Below are 15663 nucleotides of genomic sequence, written 5' to 3'. Positions count from 1 at the left end.
AAAATCTCCTCACTCTGTGGAAAAGGAGAGTAAAGGACTTGCTTTTGGAGAAAAATCATGTAAAAAAGACGACTTCTGAGCCGTCAAAATCACCTCCTCTGGTCATAGGACCCTTCAGAAAGGCGTCTTCTATACCGTCTGAGGTAAAGACTAAGAAGCCAACCTCGTCTACGATGGCCACACCGACCCCAAGACCACACTCAGAGGCACTCTCCTCTACAGACCTCCAGGACACCGTGCAAAATTCTGCGACGTTATCACCGACTTCATCACCCCACACGCCCTCCCCTCCGAGGAATACATCCTACTGGGAGACCTCAACTTTCACCTGGAAAAGAGCAACGACAGCAACACCACCTCCCTTCGGGACAACCTCGCTAACCTCGGACTCAAACAACTTGTCTCTACGCCCACCCACATCGCAGGTCACACACTCGACCCCATCTTCACCTCCAGCAAACATGTCTCCTTCAGTCACACCACTACCCTCCAGTGGACGGACCACAGCTGCGTACACTTTTTCTACAATAAAACCACCACTCACAACCGACTCCAACCTACTCTACGAAGAAACTGGAACAAAATCACCATCGATCAGATCTCCTCATCGCGTCTTCAAAACCCACCTGCCCACTCCTCAAACCCCGACCAAGCAGCGCTCAACCTCACCCAATGGCTATCCAACAGCGCCGACACCCTAGCACCACCAAAAAAAGGTCAAATCAAACTCGGCAGCAAAAACGCCTCCTGGTTCAATGATGATCTTAAGAAATCCAAGAAACTCTGTCGCTCCATGGAGAAGACCTGGAAAAAAACCCCAAACACCAGCACCAGGGACGCCTTCAAAAACGCCACCCGCATACACCACCAACTGATCCGGACTGCCAAGAAAGCCGCATTCAAAGACCGACTAGACAACAACGCCCACAACAGCAAGGAACTATTCAACATCGTCAAAGAATTCACCAACCCCTCAGCCAACTCCAACGACATCACCCCCTCGCAAGCCCTCTGCGACTCCCTAGCCTCATTCTTCCACAACAAAATTGCAGACATCCACAACAGCTTCGACATCCAACCCGGAGACCATCCCACCCAATCTTCTGCCATACCTGCACCCCCCTCGAACATCCTTAATGACTGGAACCCAATCTCCACCGAGGACACCATCCGCCTGATGAACTCACCAAATTTTCGACAAAGCAGACTCCATCATAGCACCACACCTCCGAGACGTCATCAACTGCTCCCTCAACTCCGCCACCTTCCCGGAAAGCTGGAAACACGCCGAACTCAGCGCCCTCCTGAAAAAACCCACAGCGGATCCCACCGAACTCAAAAACTACCGCCCCATCTCGCTCCTACCATACCCGGCCAAAGTCATCGAGAAAGCCGTCAACAACCAGCTCGCCGCCTTCCTCGAAAGCAACAAATCCCTCGACTCCTCACAGTCCGGCTTCCGAGCCAAACATAGCACGGAGACCGCTCTCATTGCAGCAACAGACGACATTCGAACTCTACTAGACAACGGAGACACAGTCGCCCTCATCCTCCTCGACCTCTCCGCAGCCTTCGACACAGTCTGCCATAGCACTCTCCTACAGCGCCTCAATAACATCGGGATCCAAGGAAAAGCACTGGAATGGATCACCTCATTCCTCACCGGAAGAACCCAGAGAGTCCGCCTCCCACCATTCAAGTCCGAGGCCACTGAAGTCATCTGCGGCGTACCCCAAGGTTCCTCACTCAGCCCCACCCTCTTCAACGTATACATGAGCCCCCTCGCGACCATCGCTCGCCAACACAACCTGAACATCATCTCCTATGCAGACGACACCCAACTGATCCTATCACTCACCAAAGACCCCAACACCGCCAAAACCAACCTACATGAAGGCATGAAAGAAGTAGCAGAGTGGATGAAGCACAGCCGTCTGAAACTGAACTCAGACAAAACAGAAGTCCTTATCTTAGGCACCTCCCCCTCCGCTTGGGACGACTCTTGGTGGCCAGAGGCCCTTGGAAAAGTACCCATCCCGACGGACCACGCACGAAACCTGGGCGTCATCCTGGACTCCTCTCTCTCTCGATGAACAGACAAGTCAACGCAGTCTCATCCTCATGCTTCAACATCCTCCGCATGCTCAAAAAAACATTTCGCTGGATCCCCACCGAAACTAGAAAGACAGTCACCCATGCACTGGTCACAAGTCGCCTGGACTACGGAAACACCCTATACGCCGGTATCACCGCAAAACTCCAGAAAAAACTCCAACGCATCCAGAACGCATCAGCCAGACTCATACTAGACATCCCACGCAAAGACCATATCTCTAACCACCTGAAAAACCTTCACTGGTTCCCCGTCAATAAGAGGATTACTTTCCGCCTCCTAACCCACGCTCACAAAGCACTCTACGAACTTGGACCCGAATGCCTCAACACACGACTTTCCTTCTACACCCCCCCTCGCCAGCTACGATCTTCCAACCAAGCTCTTGCTACCATTCCTCGCATCAATAAAACCACCATGGGAGGTAGATCCTTCTCCTTCCTCGCTGCTAAAACCTGGAACTCACTCCCTACCCACCTACGTCTCACACAGAACCACCTAGCATTCAGAAAGCAACTTAAAACCTGGATATTCGACAAGTAACTCCCTTCCCCTCCTCAAGCGCCTTGAGACCCTCTGGGTATGTAGTGCGCTATATAAATCTCTGACTTGACTTGACTTGACTTGACGATGGTCTCGTCTACGACGGCTCATCTACAATGGCTCGTCTACGATGGCTCGTCTACGGAGGCTCGTCTACGACGGCTCGTCTACGATGGCTCGTCTACGACGGCTCGTCGACGACGGCCTCGTCTATGACTACTCGTCTACGACGGCCTGTCTAGGGCGTCGACGATGGCCTCATCTATGATGGCCTCATCTATGATGGCCTCGTCTACGATATCCTCGTCTATGCAGCAGTCTTGCGGCTCCAAGGATGGCTCTTTCCGTCCTGAGGTGCAAACAAAGATTTTGGACATGCCATATGATAGCCAGTTGCTATTTGGCACAAACAATTAACAAAGCAGACACTGCAAGAGCTTTGGGCACTCTTCAGTATAAGAACCAGTCCTTTAGTGGAAATGGAGGAAGAGGGCGGTATTCCTACAGAGGAAATTATCAATACAAGTCTTCCTGCTCTTCAGGCCAGAGTAGACCGCAATACCAACAGCGCCTACAACAGCAAAACAAGCAATCCTCTTTTAGGAAGTCGTCCTTTCAAGGTAAAGGACAGCGAAAATATAGAGCTGCTTCTACGAGAGATCTCGATTATGCTGTAGAAAGGAGCAATAGAGAGAGTACCTCCACCTCAGAAGGGAAAAAGGTTTTATTCCCGCTTCTTTTTGATCCAGAAAAAAGACAAGAAGTGGAGACCAATCTTGGACTTCATGGGCCCTCAACAAATTCCAAAAGAAGCAGTTGTTTCACATGGTAATCCAGGAGGTCTTGCAACTACTGGAAGAGCAGGATTTTTATAGCGTCCCTAGTCCTACAGGACGCTTACTTCCATATTCCATTTCACAGGAATCATAAAAAGTACTTGCGATTTGCAGTAGTGGCCAGACACTTGCAGTTTCGCGTTCTGCCTTTCGGGCTCAAGCTGCACCGCGCATATTCACGAAATGTCGTTCCCCGGTGGCGGCATATTTCAGACAGTGCCATCACCAAGTCTTTCCGTATCTGAATGGCTGGCTGGTCAAGACTCCATCCTTAGAAGACGTGTCCAGGTCTCCCAATGCCTTTTTAAAGGCGATTGCTTGGGTCTCACCCTCAATCAGGAAAAATCAGTCCTACAACCTTGTCAGTGCATCAGTTTCCTAGGTGCAACCCTGGACACACGGTCAGCAAAAGCTTTCCCATCCAGAGAGAGGATGAACAAGCTCCTTGCATTAGCTGCTATAGTAGCCTCGAAGAAAGTCTTGACAGTCCGCCTCTTCAGATCCCTCCTGGGGATGATGTCATTGTGTATTCCTCCTGATTCCTCACTGTCGACTAAGAATGAGACCTCTACAGGAGGCGCTCTCGAAGCAGTGGGTCCAATGCACAGGGTCATTCGACGACCACATAAAAGTGAATCCTCAGATGGTCGGAGTCCTGCAATGGTGGTCGTCATCTTAAAACCTGTCTCAAGGCTTGCCATTCCTGCTTCCGGCTGCCCCTCATGTTGTCACAACAGGCGCCTCCTTGAAAGGCTGTGGAGTTTTTTTGCAAGAGCTACAGATAAGCGGAAAGTGGTCTCCTATGGAGAAGAAACTACATATCAATCTGCTCGAACTGCGGGCGGTCTTCCTGGCCCTTCAAGCTTTCCTGCCAAGAATAAAACATTCCCTGGTGCTCATCCGGACAGACAACACCACGACTAAGCACTACCTCAACAAGGAGGGAAGGCCACGCTCGCTGACACACTCTCGCGAGTTGCAAATAAATCTGGAATTGGCTCATACTCCACAATATAACCCTAAGGGCGGAATATGTCCCAGACACAGACAATGTGCTCACCGACGCGTTGAGCAGGCAGAAAACATCGTCACACGAGAGGGAGCTAGATCAACAAATTATCGACCAGATCTTCTCCAGATGGGGCATGCCGCAAATTGATCTATTTGCGACGAGAATAAACGCCAAATGCCCACACTTCGCAGGTTGGCATCCCTAGTCAGGGTCTCTAGGGAATGCATCTTCCATTGCATGGCGCAACGTCTTTGCGTACACCTTTCCGCCATTCCCGATGCTTCCCAGAGTCCTAAGGAAAATTTAGGTGGAGCCTTGTACTCTAATTTTAATAGCCCCAACTTGGCCGAGGCAACATAGGTTCACAGAGCTCCACCGTCTATCCCTGGAGCCGCCTGTCCACCTGCGGCATTATCTATCTCTGCTTACAATGAACAGCAATCAAGTTCAACATCCGGATCTGAAGTCTCTCAGGTTAGCCGCCTGGCTCCTAAGTTCAGAGAGTTCCACAATCTGAACATTCCACAAGACTGTAGACATTCTTGCCAGAGCAAGGGCGGATAGCACGACCAAAACGTATTCCCTGAAATGGGAGCGCTTTTGTGTTTGGTGTGCAGATCACGGAATTCGGTCTTTCTCCACATCACTGGAGCAACTTTTACCTTATCTATTACATCTGGCACAGTCGGGCCTAGCCCACTCCTCCATTAAAGTACACTTATCAGCAATATCTCGTTATAAAAGAATTTCAACGAGTCCATCGCTTTGGTCAAGCGGGTTGATTAAGCAATTTCTAAAACGATTATACAGATCTTTCCCGCCAGTAAGGATGTTGCCACCTCCTGGCATCTCAATGTGGTTCTTATCTAGCTCATGAAACATCCGTTCGAACCAGTACACAGAGCTGACCTAAAGTATGTCTCGTGGAAAACAGCACTCCTCCTGGCGCCCACATCTGCAAGGAGGGTCAGTGAGCTACAGGCGTTTTTCAATCCAGGATCCTTTTCTATAGTTTAAAAACGACAGAGTAGTCCTGAGAACTAATCCTAGGTTCATCTCAAAAGTCCAGTCGGAATTCCACCTAAACGAACCTGTGGTTCTGCGTTCCTTCTTTCCAAACCCAAACACGGCAGCTGAAAGATCGCTGTTTTCTTTGGATCTCAAGCGATGCTTGAAGTTTTACATTGACAAAACGAAAACATTCAGGAAACCTAACCAGCTATTCGTAGCTTACAGCAGACCTAGGAAAGGTCTACCGCTTGCCAAGCAGAGCATCTCCAGATGGATTTCTACAGCCATTGCTTTCTGTCATGACCAAGCCGGACAGCCATTGCATTCCAAAGTGAGAGCGCACTCCACGAGAGCTATGTCCACTTCTATGGCTCTCTTTGCAGGGGTGCCAGTCATTGACATTTGCTGGGCGACAACATGGAAGTCGCCGCATACCTTCACTAGGCACTACTGCCTGGATACGGAGCTGATGAATGATGCAGCAGTGGGACAAACAGTGTTACGCCATCTATTTCAGTAAGGTGAGCCTTCCTCCGTCCCTCCATCCTACTCTGGTATGCACATTTCTTTAGTAATACTTACTGTGGATGTCTAATGATGGTTCATGCTCACATGGTGTCTTACCTAAGGACTTGTGTATGCTGTTCCATCAGAAATGTGCACTCTGCATTGCTTGCTACTCTGATTCAGGCATGTGAATCTATGAAAGACACCCATAATACTGGATAAGAAATGCGTTACTTACCTGTAACTGCAGTTATCCAGTATTGGTGTCTTTCATAGATTCACATGCAACCCTCCCGCCTTCCCTGGAAGGACTCACCTAACACTCTGTGTTACGCCTACTTAGCTTAGTGCGTATGAAAATCTGAGGGACTGAGGCTCCTGCCAGGAAGGTTCTAGAGGGAGGTGATAGCTGATTGGCTCTTCTCTAGAGTTTGGTCCTTTTTACAAAAGGACATGGATATGTTACTAAGGTGAGGCCTTTAGGCCTACTATTCTCTATGTATGTCTATAGGACATTACTTTTCTATGTACCAGAGACTCCTGTCTCGACGACGGGGAATGATTCAGGCATGTGAATCTATGAAAGACACCAATACTGGATAACTGCAGTTACAGGTAAATAACGCATTTCTTCCCGCACCCTCTACATGTTAGATCTTCCGTGGATCGCAGCCATGAGGGCAGATCTTTTAAAAATCGCCAAACCCCCAGTCTAATTGCCAGAAAACTCAGCTTTAAATGCAGTGAGTAGGTACAGGAGAGGTAAGTAGCGGGGGATATGTGCCCATAAGAATTCATGACTGCCCATGCGTGGCTGCGTTTGCAGAGATGCCCTTTATCCATGATTAGTGAGCACATTTTGACGCTTTTTTTAACGCAAGTTTTAAATGCGGTCATGCTAGGGTTAAGGGCCCATAGGTCCCCCGCCGCCATTTCGCGCATAGAGTCATTAAAGAGGCGGCCATACGAACCCCCAGGGTTTTTCTGGCTGATCTCCAACCAAACTAAAGACTAAAGTACCTGTAGCTGCTTTTCTGAGTTTATGACAGAAGTTTAGATAGGTGCCAGTATTAGAAGCCTCATAATTTAGTAAGCCTAGTTCTAGCCTGATCTGGGCAGCAGAGGCAGATTTGGGGTGGTGGAGGACTTTTTTGTATATCTTAGTCACAAGTTGGTTCAGGGTTGTATTTAACTTGCCCCTGAATATTTCGATCCCATACGTTAGAGTGGGTCCGGTCTTTAGCGAGCTTAGATAAAGTAACTTGTAGGGTTGTGGCTTTTACTGCGATTTCATCGCGCTGTTTAGAGAAGTTACCCCTAGCATCAAAGTGGACCCCTATATATTTGTATGTGCGTCCAGTAGTTAGTTTTTTATTATTGTATGACCACACACTGCAGCCTTTACGTTTCCTTCCAAAGGACACAACTTGAGTTTTCTTTAAGTTTACCTCGAGTTGGTTCTTGATTGTGTAGCTGTGTAACCTATCCAAAAGCCTTTGAAGCCCGACTCGCGTGAGACTGAAAAGAACCAGGTCGTCGGCGTAAAGAAGATTGCTTATTGCTACGCCTCCGACCCTAGGGGGGGGGACTATTTACGTCGTCGAGTGTGACTGACAGATCTGCTATGAACAAGTTGAAAAGGAGGGGGGCCAGCACACACCCCTGTTTGACTCCTCTGGTTGTCATAATTTTCCGTGAGAGGTGCGTGCCGGATCCCAGCTTCACCTGGACCCAAGTGTGTGATTATAGTTGGATTATTGCATCCAGGAGTTTTTCAGGAATCCCCCATTTTTTCAATTTACCCCATAGAGCTGCCCTTGGGACCCGATCAAACGCCGTTTTGAAATCAACAAAACAACAGTGTACTGATCTAGATGTTACAATCGTTTTGTCAATGATTACAGATAGTGTAAACAAATTGGTTGTGGTTCCTGAATTGGCAGTAAAGCCTGTTGGGTTCATTGGTAACAGTTCACGCCGTTCTGCCCATGCCTTTAGCTGCTTCAGAAGTATGCCTGCGTAGTGCTTCGCCTAAATGTCCAGGAGAGCTATTAGTCTGTAATTGCTTGGAGTGGCACGGGAGCCTGATTTGTGGATTGGATGAATTATTGCTCCATGCCAGGAGTCCGGAATAGTTGAAGTTCTAAGCACAAAGTTGAACAAGTTGGTAATGTGCCCCGACCAAAGAGCTATGTTGGATTTAAACAGTCTCTGGGGTAAGCCATTTGGGACCGGGGCCCCGTCCGGTCTTGCTTTTGACATAGCGTTGGCAACCATTTCTTCAGTGATCTTAATGTCGTCTGAGCGATAGTCTGCACAGATTGTGCTCTTGAGCCTACAGATGCTTGGTGACGCTACTGCCCCTTTGGAGGGGCTGCTTCCTGTTGGCGCCTTGCTCTCCGGAGACCTAAAGTGGTCAGTCAAAAAGGCAGCCCAGTCTGATTCCTGTATGTTTGCCGACCCAACTTTTGATGGCCCCGAGTTGGAGCGGTTGATCAAGGCCCAACATTTTCTCGCGTTGCGGTTTTTGCTTTCCCAGAGAAGCTTAGCCCATAATTGATTTTGGTGTAGTCGTTTGTCTTTTTGTGAGGCCATCCTGAATGATTTTTGCGCTGATTTGTACACGTGTCTAAGATCATTATTTCCTGGGGATTTTGTAAGTGCCCGCATGGCGTTGTTCCTGGCTTTCTTCAATGCCCTCGATTGAATTGAGAGTGAGAACTGCCGGATGGAGCAAGCATTGTGTTGATGTTGTTGTGCAGGAAAAAGCATGACCAATTGGGAGCAAAAAGTCGTCCATACAGCAAGCGGGGTAGCCATCCGATCTGTATCCCTATTGATAAGAGCCAAACTTGCCTTCATGATGTTGGGGCTTATATCGTCGCTCCATCTTAGCCGTTCTCGGTATGGATCCCGGTGCAAGTGGTTGAAGCGGGGGTATGATACTCCGGGTTAATGTTAAGGGTGATGACCTGTGGACGGTGATCGCTTTCCTGTTGTGGTTGTATGCTGAAGTTGGCGAGATGATGGAACAGGTCTGCATTGCAGATGGTGAAGTCCCAAAAACTTTTCTTATTGCCATTTGTCCATGTCCAATTGGGGGGGTGTCATCTGGTGTCCTTCCGTTCATTACCAGGTACCCGGCGCTGTAGAATTGTAACACACAGAGCTCACCCAGGGCCGAGTGCGGTTGAGTTGGGGGCTTAGATTGGTCTGGCACCTACAATAATGTCAATGGGGAAGGTCCGTCATAGTCTGCAGGAATGCCCTGGAAGAGATTGGTGTTGAAGTCCCCCGTCACTATGCAGTCCGACTCTGGGTGGTCCCCGGCCAGATCGCTCACGATTGTGGATAGGCATGCCAGATGACCCTTTTTTGTCCGTGTGCTTGGGTTAATGTAGACATTGAGGAAAAGGAGCGAGCGTTGCTTGGACCATGATTGAACTTTGACCCCCAGTAGCCAGTCTTCCTCAAAGTTTAGCGCGACAATCGGGCCCTTTAGATTATTTGAAACATAGATTGACAATCCCCCTTTTGGGTGGCCGTAGCGACAGTCTCTAATTCCGGGTTTCCATATTTTAATTAACCCTGAGACAGGAGAGCTTTGGGTGGCCCACGTTTCTTGCAGGGCTATTAGTGCATGCCCGTATATGAAGGAGTGTGTCTCTGGGTTGGTTATTTTGTGTTGGAGGCCACTGATGTTCCATGAACACAATAAGAAAATGGGGTTTGTCTTTGACCTTGTCACTGTTAGGGGACTAGATTTTTGAAGGTGTGGTTGTGCCAGTGCTTTGTGGTTTTGGTCCACTAAGAGAACGTCCTGTGGTCAGACAGTTTTCCCGCATGACAAGGCTGCCGGAAGCCATCCCCATCCTTGGGTGTTATCAGGGGCATGTTCCCTAGTTAAAAAGGGTGTCTGTGTTTCTGAGATCCCTAGCGCGCTTTTTAGGATTGAATGGGGCTTAGATTTGCTGCTGGCTGGGTTGCTATCTGCTTTTGTTCCTACTCCTGGCTGGTTTAGTAGCACTGTAGGGTAGCCTGGGGTAGAGTGGGGCTGGATTCTTATGCCCCAGTCCCGAAAAATAGCTTTATGGTCCATGAACACTCCTGCCCAAACGGGCAATCTAAATGACACCAGGGTTGCCTCAGAGGGTTGAGTGCCCCTTGGGGGAAGGAATTCAATCGAATCTATGTCATCCGATTGTAGTGCTTCAAATCCCGGGATGTCTTTTACTAGTTTTAATATATTTGATCTATTCAGGGTGTCGTGCCTCCCTCTTGATTTGTATTCGGGGACTAATAGGATAGAAGAATATTTTAAGTCACTTTTAATCCCCGTGGGGCAATGGGATTGGATTGCGTGGGGGGCTTTGTCGGATGGGGCCCCTAGTTCTACTCCTCGATGGGGGAGGGGGGGGGGACTGGTGTTGAGATCCTGACCTCATGGCCTCCCTGCTTAGTGGAAATATTGGTTTGTGAATGAAGATTGTTTTTGATGGAATAATATCTGTGTTGAGTTTTTCCTGCCCTGCCAGGGAGGGTTGAAGTACTAATTGAGAATGTGATTCCGTGCCTGTGCACCTTAGGGTGGGGAGATCATTGAGTGGGGGCCTTGAGTTTTCTGTATCGGGTTGCAGCTCTGGTCCCGCTGTTTGGGCACATGCCCCTGCTGGACCAGATGGGATACTTGACATTTCTATTGGTTGAGGATGATAATTGGATGCTTGCGTCTGCTTTTTTTGATGTTGTTAAAAAGAGAGGAAATAATTTCTGGGGGCAGATGTTTGTTTGGCTTTAAGTTTATTTCTTTGTTTATGCTGGCGTTTGCGTTCTCTCTTAGAGAGGAGTGGCCTAGTGGCAGACTGCGATACAGGGGTGGGAGATTCAGGGTCCGCCAGGCTTACGTGCTGATCTCCCGCACTGGGACCGGTGTGGTTACATTGCCAATTTGGGTCCGGGGGTGGTGTCCTTGAGGATGTACGACGTTGGAGGGGTTTTATTTGGTTATTGCTGTGGTATGTTTGGGGATCACATATTTAGGGGTTATTATGCAAGGAGACATGCCACTTTGAAGCACCAAGAACTGGCTGGAACCCTGCAAACTGAGTTTAACGGTTAGCCCAGTTTTGCAAATATATAATACGAACGTTGTCAGTTCTGCTTTATATGGGGCGGAGCTCTGGGGATTCGAGAACCTCTCTAAATTAACTACAGCAGAAAATAGGTCCCTTTTAAAATGACTAACCTTCCGCAAAGTACCCCAGTACGTCCATTGCTTCATGACCTAGGTAGGAAGGCATTGGCCGATGTAGCCAGATTGCGCCCTTTACTATATTGGCGGAGAATCTGATAAACACCGGAACTGACACCTTATGCTGCGGGCCTTAAGGATCTAATTAGAGCAGACTGCCACAAACAAATCAAATGGCTGCAGGAAGTTAGATTCATCTTAACGAGCTTTGGCATGGCTACATTATGGGAGAACCCAGCAAGTACTCAGTTTCCCCCCAAAGCTTTGTTGAAGGAAAGGTATTGGGGTTGGGTGACTGATAACATCCACTGGAGTAATGATTCCTCATCACTTAACAAGCACTTTCTAGATGTGAAGCCATTTCTAAAGCTGCAACCATACTAGGATATTATAACTAAGCCACATGACAGAAAGCTATACTTCCAACTAAGAATTGGCTCATTACCAGTAAGGTCGTTTACGGCAAGATGGGATTTCTAAGGTGACACCTCTTGTCCCATTTGCCAAGCACACACAGAGTCTTTGGCCCACCTGTTATTTGTCTACCCAGCTTACACCGCCTGCGTTTTATGTGGTTGTCCCCAATTTTCAGATCTCTGGGAACTAGAAGGAATGATGTTGCGCTCAGATTACTGCGCTTGGAAACAAGGAGCGGCATGTGACATCTGCACTCAGCGCCTTCGCCGAGGAGAATGGGAGGCTGGCCCCTTGCCAGGCGGGTTTTCGGCCAAGGCACTCGACTGAGTCAGTGGTGGTGTCAGTATCAGACACCCTCAGAGAGGGCATGGACTCCGGTAGACCTCAGGCGCTGGTCCTTCTTGACTTGTCCGCCGCCTTTGACACGGTGGACCATTCCATCCTGCTCTCCCGTGTCAGGGCGGCGGGCATAGGAGGATCAGCCCTCATCTGGCTCTCGTCCTTTCTGAGGGACCGGACCCAGGCAGTCCAACTTGGGGAGTTTTCAGCTACCCCCTGCCAGGTCCAGTGCGGTGTTCCCCAGGGTTCCTCTCTCTCTCCTTTACTTTTTAATCTTTACATTGCTCCGCTTATCTTTTCTTTACAGCACCTAGAGGTCTCGGTATTTAATTATGCCGATGACCTCCAGCTTATTTTTAATCTCTCTTCCACACCTGATTCTATCTCTAAATTCCAATCTACTCTATCTTTCATCAGGGACTGGATGAACTTCAACCGCCTGAAACTCAATCCCGATAAAACGGAGCTTGTGGTGACGGGTGGTTGTTCCAGTCCCTGGAATTCACTTTTCTGGCCCCCCTCGTTTGGTTCTTCTCCTACCCCGGTTTCCTCTGTTAAGACCCTTGGTATTAAGCTCAATAATCAACTCACTATGCACTCCCAGATTGGTTCCGTGGTTTCTTCCTGCTTTCTCACTCTTCGCACTATTCGTTCTATCTCTCGCTTCTTCTCCTTTCCGGCACTCAAGTTAATTATGTCCGCTCTGGTCCTGTCCCGCCTGGACTACGGGAACATTCTGTACAATGGCATCCCTCAGTACAGCCTCCGTAAATTGCAATTAGTGCAAAACCAGGCTGCTCGTCTTGCCTTTGGTCTCCCTAAATTCCATCACTCCTCCCCCCTCCTAAGAACTCTTCACTGGCTTCCGGTGCGGGAACGTGCCTTGTTTAAACTAGGCTGCATGGTGTTCCAGGCCAGGACTGGCCTGGCCCCCCTGTTCATATCATCGGCCATCAAGGCTTATGTCCCTGGCAGAGACCTCCGTTCCTCCACCCAACTTCTCCTAGCGGTGCCCCGCTATCGGAGAAAGAAACAGGGTGGCTCTAAATTTTCCACTCTTGCCCTCTTGTTTTGGAACTCGCTCCCTTTTTACCTTAGGTCCCTTACTGATTATTCCGCCTTCCGTAAAGCTTTGAAGACCTTTTTATTTCCTCAGGCTCTTCCCTAGGTTATTGTTTAGCTTTCAACCACTGCTTCAGTGACTGTCCCCGCTCAGTGGGTTGTTCCCCTACGCTAGCGCCAAGAAACCGTCTAGGTGTATGTTGCGCTTAATAAATATTTTAAACTTAAACTTAAACTTAAACAATGGCACCTATTGTCATTGCCCTGGCAAAATTCTTTGGGTTGGCATGGACCATCAGATCTCAGGCAATTTCTGTAGGGTAGAGATCTGTATTTGCTTCAAGTGCTTGCTTCAAGTTTTTTAGCCTTCCATATGTATGTCAGACCCATTTCCCATTTATTAATGTTAAGAGATCGTATGGTAAGGGCCTGATATGATTTTAATTAATTTGTATTATTTGTGCTTTTATGGACATGTTTTTCAAATGTTCCGAATAAAGCTTTATGAAATGAAATGAAATTAATTTGTTTGTAAATGCGCAGTAAGTTGCACAAGGAATCTTAAATGTATTAGTATTTATAGGCATTTTTAACGTCTGATGTTTTTTAACTGTTTTTAATTGATTTTATAGTTTTAATGGAAATTTCTTTTTAACAAATCTTTGCTATGCATCGGTCATGAGTTTATTTCTTTGTATTTCTGCTTTGATGCCTAAACTGTTGAATAAAGCTAATATGACTATTGCTAATGTGTGCAGTTACCCTGTAGAGCCTTAAAAGCCAAGACCAATGTCTTAAAGCAAATTATTTTCCTCACAGGACGTCAGTGCAAAGCATTCAGGTGAGGAGAGATCAGGGTTCTAGGTTTGAGCAGGAGGAACGCCCTGGCGGCCGCATTCTGGACCACCTGTAATCTATTCAGTAGGTAGTCCAGGAGTCCTGGGTAGAGGGCATTAGCGTAGTCCAGTCTCGTGACAATAAGAGCCTGGACAACGGTCTCCCTGTGGGCAAGAGGCAGGAGTGCAAGAAATTTCCTGGGTATCCGCAGGAGGCCAAAACAGGATCCTGCGACTGACTGGATTTGGGCTTTCATTGACAGAGTATTGTCCAGCTTGACACCCAGGTTCTTAACCATGCTAACCGAGGAGAGGGGAGGCGACATGTCTGATGGCTACCATTGTTTCCACTCATCCAAAGGTGGAGAGCCAAAGAAAATTACCTCAGATTTCTCAGGGTTGCATTTGAGCTGGTTCTCCCTCAGCCAGGCAAAGCCCCAATCAGGCATTGGTTGATCTTCCCCCCACCAAATTCCTCACCCTTATCACATATGAACAGAATCTGCATGTCATCAGCATAGGAAATTATTGTAGCACCGCAAGCTTCTGCCAAGGGAGCAAGGGGATACATATAAAGGTTGAAAAGTGTGGGGCTCAGGATTGAGCCCTGAGGGACACCCAAAATGGGGAAATGGGGAGACCAAACCTCTTGGTATCTATCCTCCAAAAAAGGAGGAGAACCACTTTAGAACCGTGCCACCTAGTCCGTACTCCTGCAATCTATGCAGAAGTCGATCATGTGGCAGCATGTCAAAAGCCGCGGAGAGGTCCAGCAAAATCAACACAGCTTTACCCCTCTTATACAGCTTCTCCTTGATGGACTCTGAGATTTTGAGCAGAGCTGTCTCTGTACTAAAATTAGATCTGATAGAGGGGATCAATAATTTTCACATATTCCGAAATGACTGAGTTAACATATTTCTCTAGAGTCTTAGAAAAAAACGGGAGCTGTGAGATAGGTCTATAATTGGATGCTCACAAGGGGTCAGCTGAGGACTTTTTTAGCAATGGCAGGATTTTGGCACTCTTTCATCTGCTGCGCAGATGGCCGGTCCTCAGCAAGGAATTGAGGACATGATTAGCGGCTGGATTAATGACCTCTGCCACCTCTGCCAGCAAATTTGCTGGGCAGGGGATTGAGGGGGAGCCAGACTTGAGGCTTGTCGTAATCTCCAAGGAAGTCTCCATTTGAAGAGGGGGAAACTGCAGTAGTGTTGGACCCTTCCCAGGGGCTCCAGGTGTTAGAAATTTGGAGTTCATGCCCTCCGCCGAGAGGTTCTCAGTGAATGAGTCTTGGATGACTCTGATCTTGTCATGGAAAAAGGTGGCAAGTTGGCTTGTCCATTCCATGGAAGGTGTAAAAGGCCTGGGGGGCGGAAGCGGAGAAGAAAAGGCTTTCACAATTTAAAAAATGTCCTTGTCCTTATTGCCGGATGACTCAATTTTGGCTACAAAAAAATCTTTTTTTGGCCTCATAAATTTTATTGTGGTGGACTTTCAAGGCCTGTTTATAAATATTTGTGTCCTCTAGTTTAAAAATGTTACGCCATACTCTTTCCGGGCCTTTACAGGAGCATTTGCTCTGCCTGAGAGCTTCCTTAAACCACGGGGCAGAAATTCTGGTTGCCTTGGAAGAGCGGGTGGACATAGGGGCAAGCGCATGGGTGCGTTGCTGCAACCAATTCTACAAGCAAAGAGCATCCCTCTCCGAATTGCCACTTAATGAAAGTAGGTGA

The sequence above is a fragment of the Lissotriton vulgaris genome, chromosome 2_1, assembly GCF_964263255.1.
Source record: "Lissotriton vulgaris chromosome 2_1, aLisVul1.2, whole genome shotgun sequence".
NCBI lineage: Eukaryota > Metazoa > Chordata > Amphibia > Caudata > Salamandridae > Lissotriton > Lissotriton vulgaris.
The sequence above is the reverse complement of the archived record's forward strand: the minus strand, read 5'-3'. Positions refer to the sequence as shown.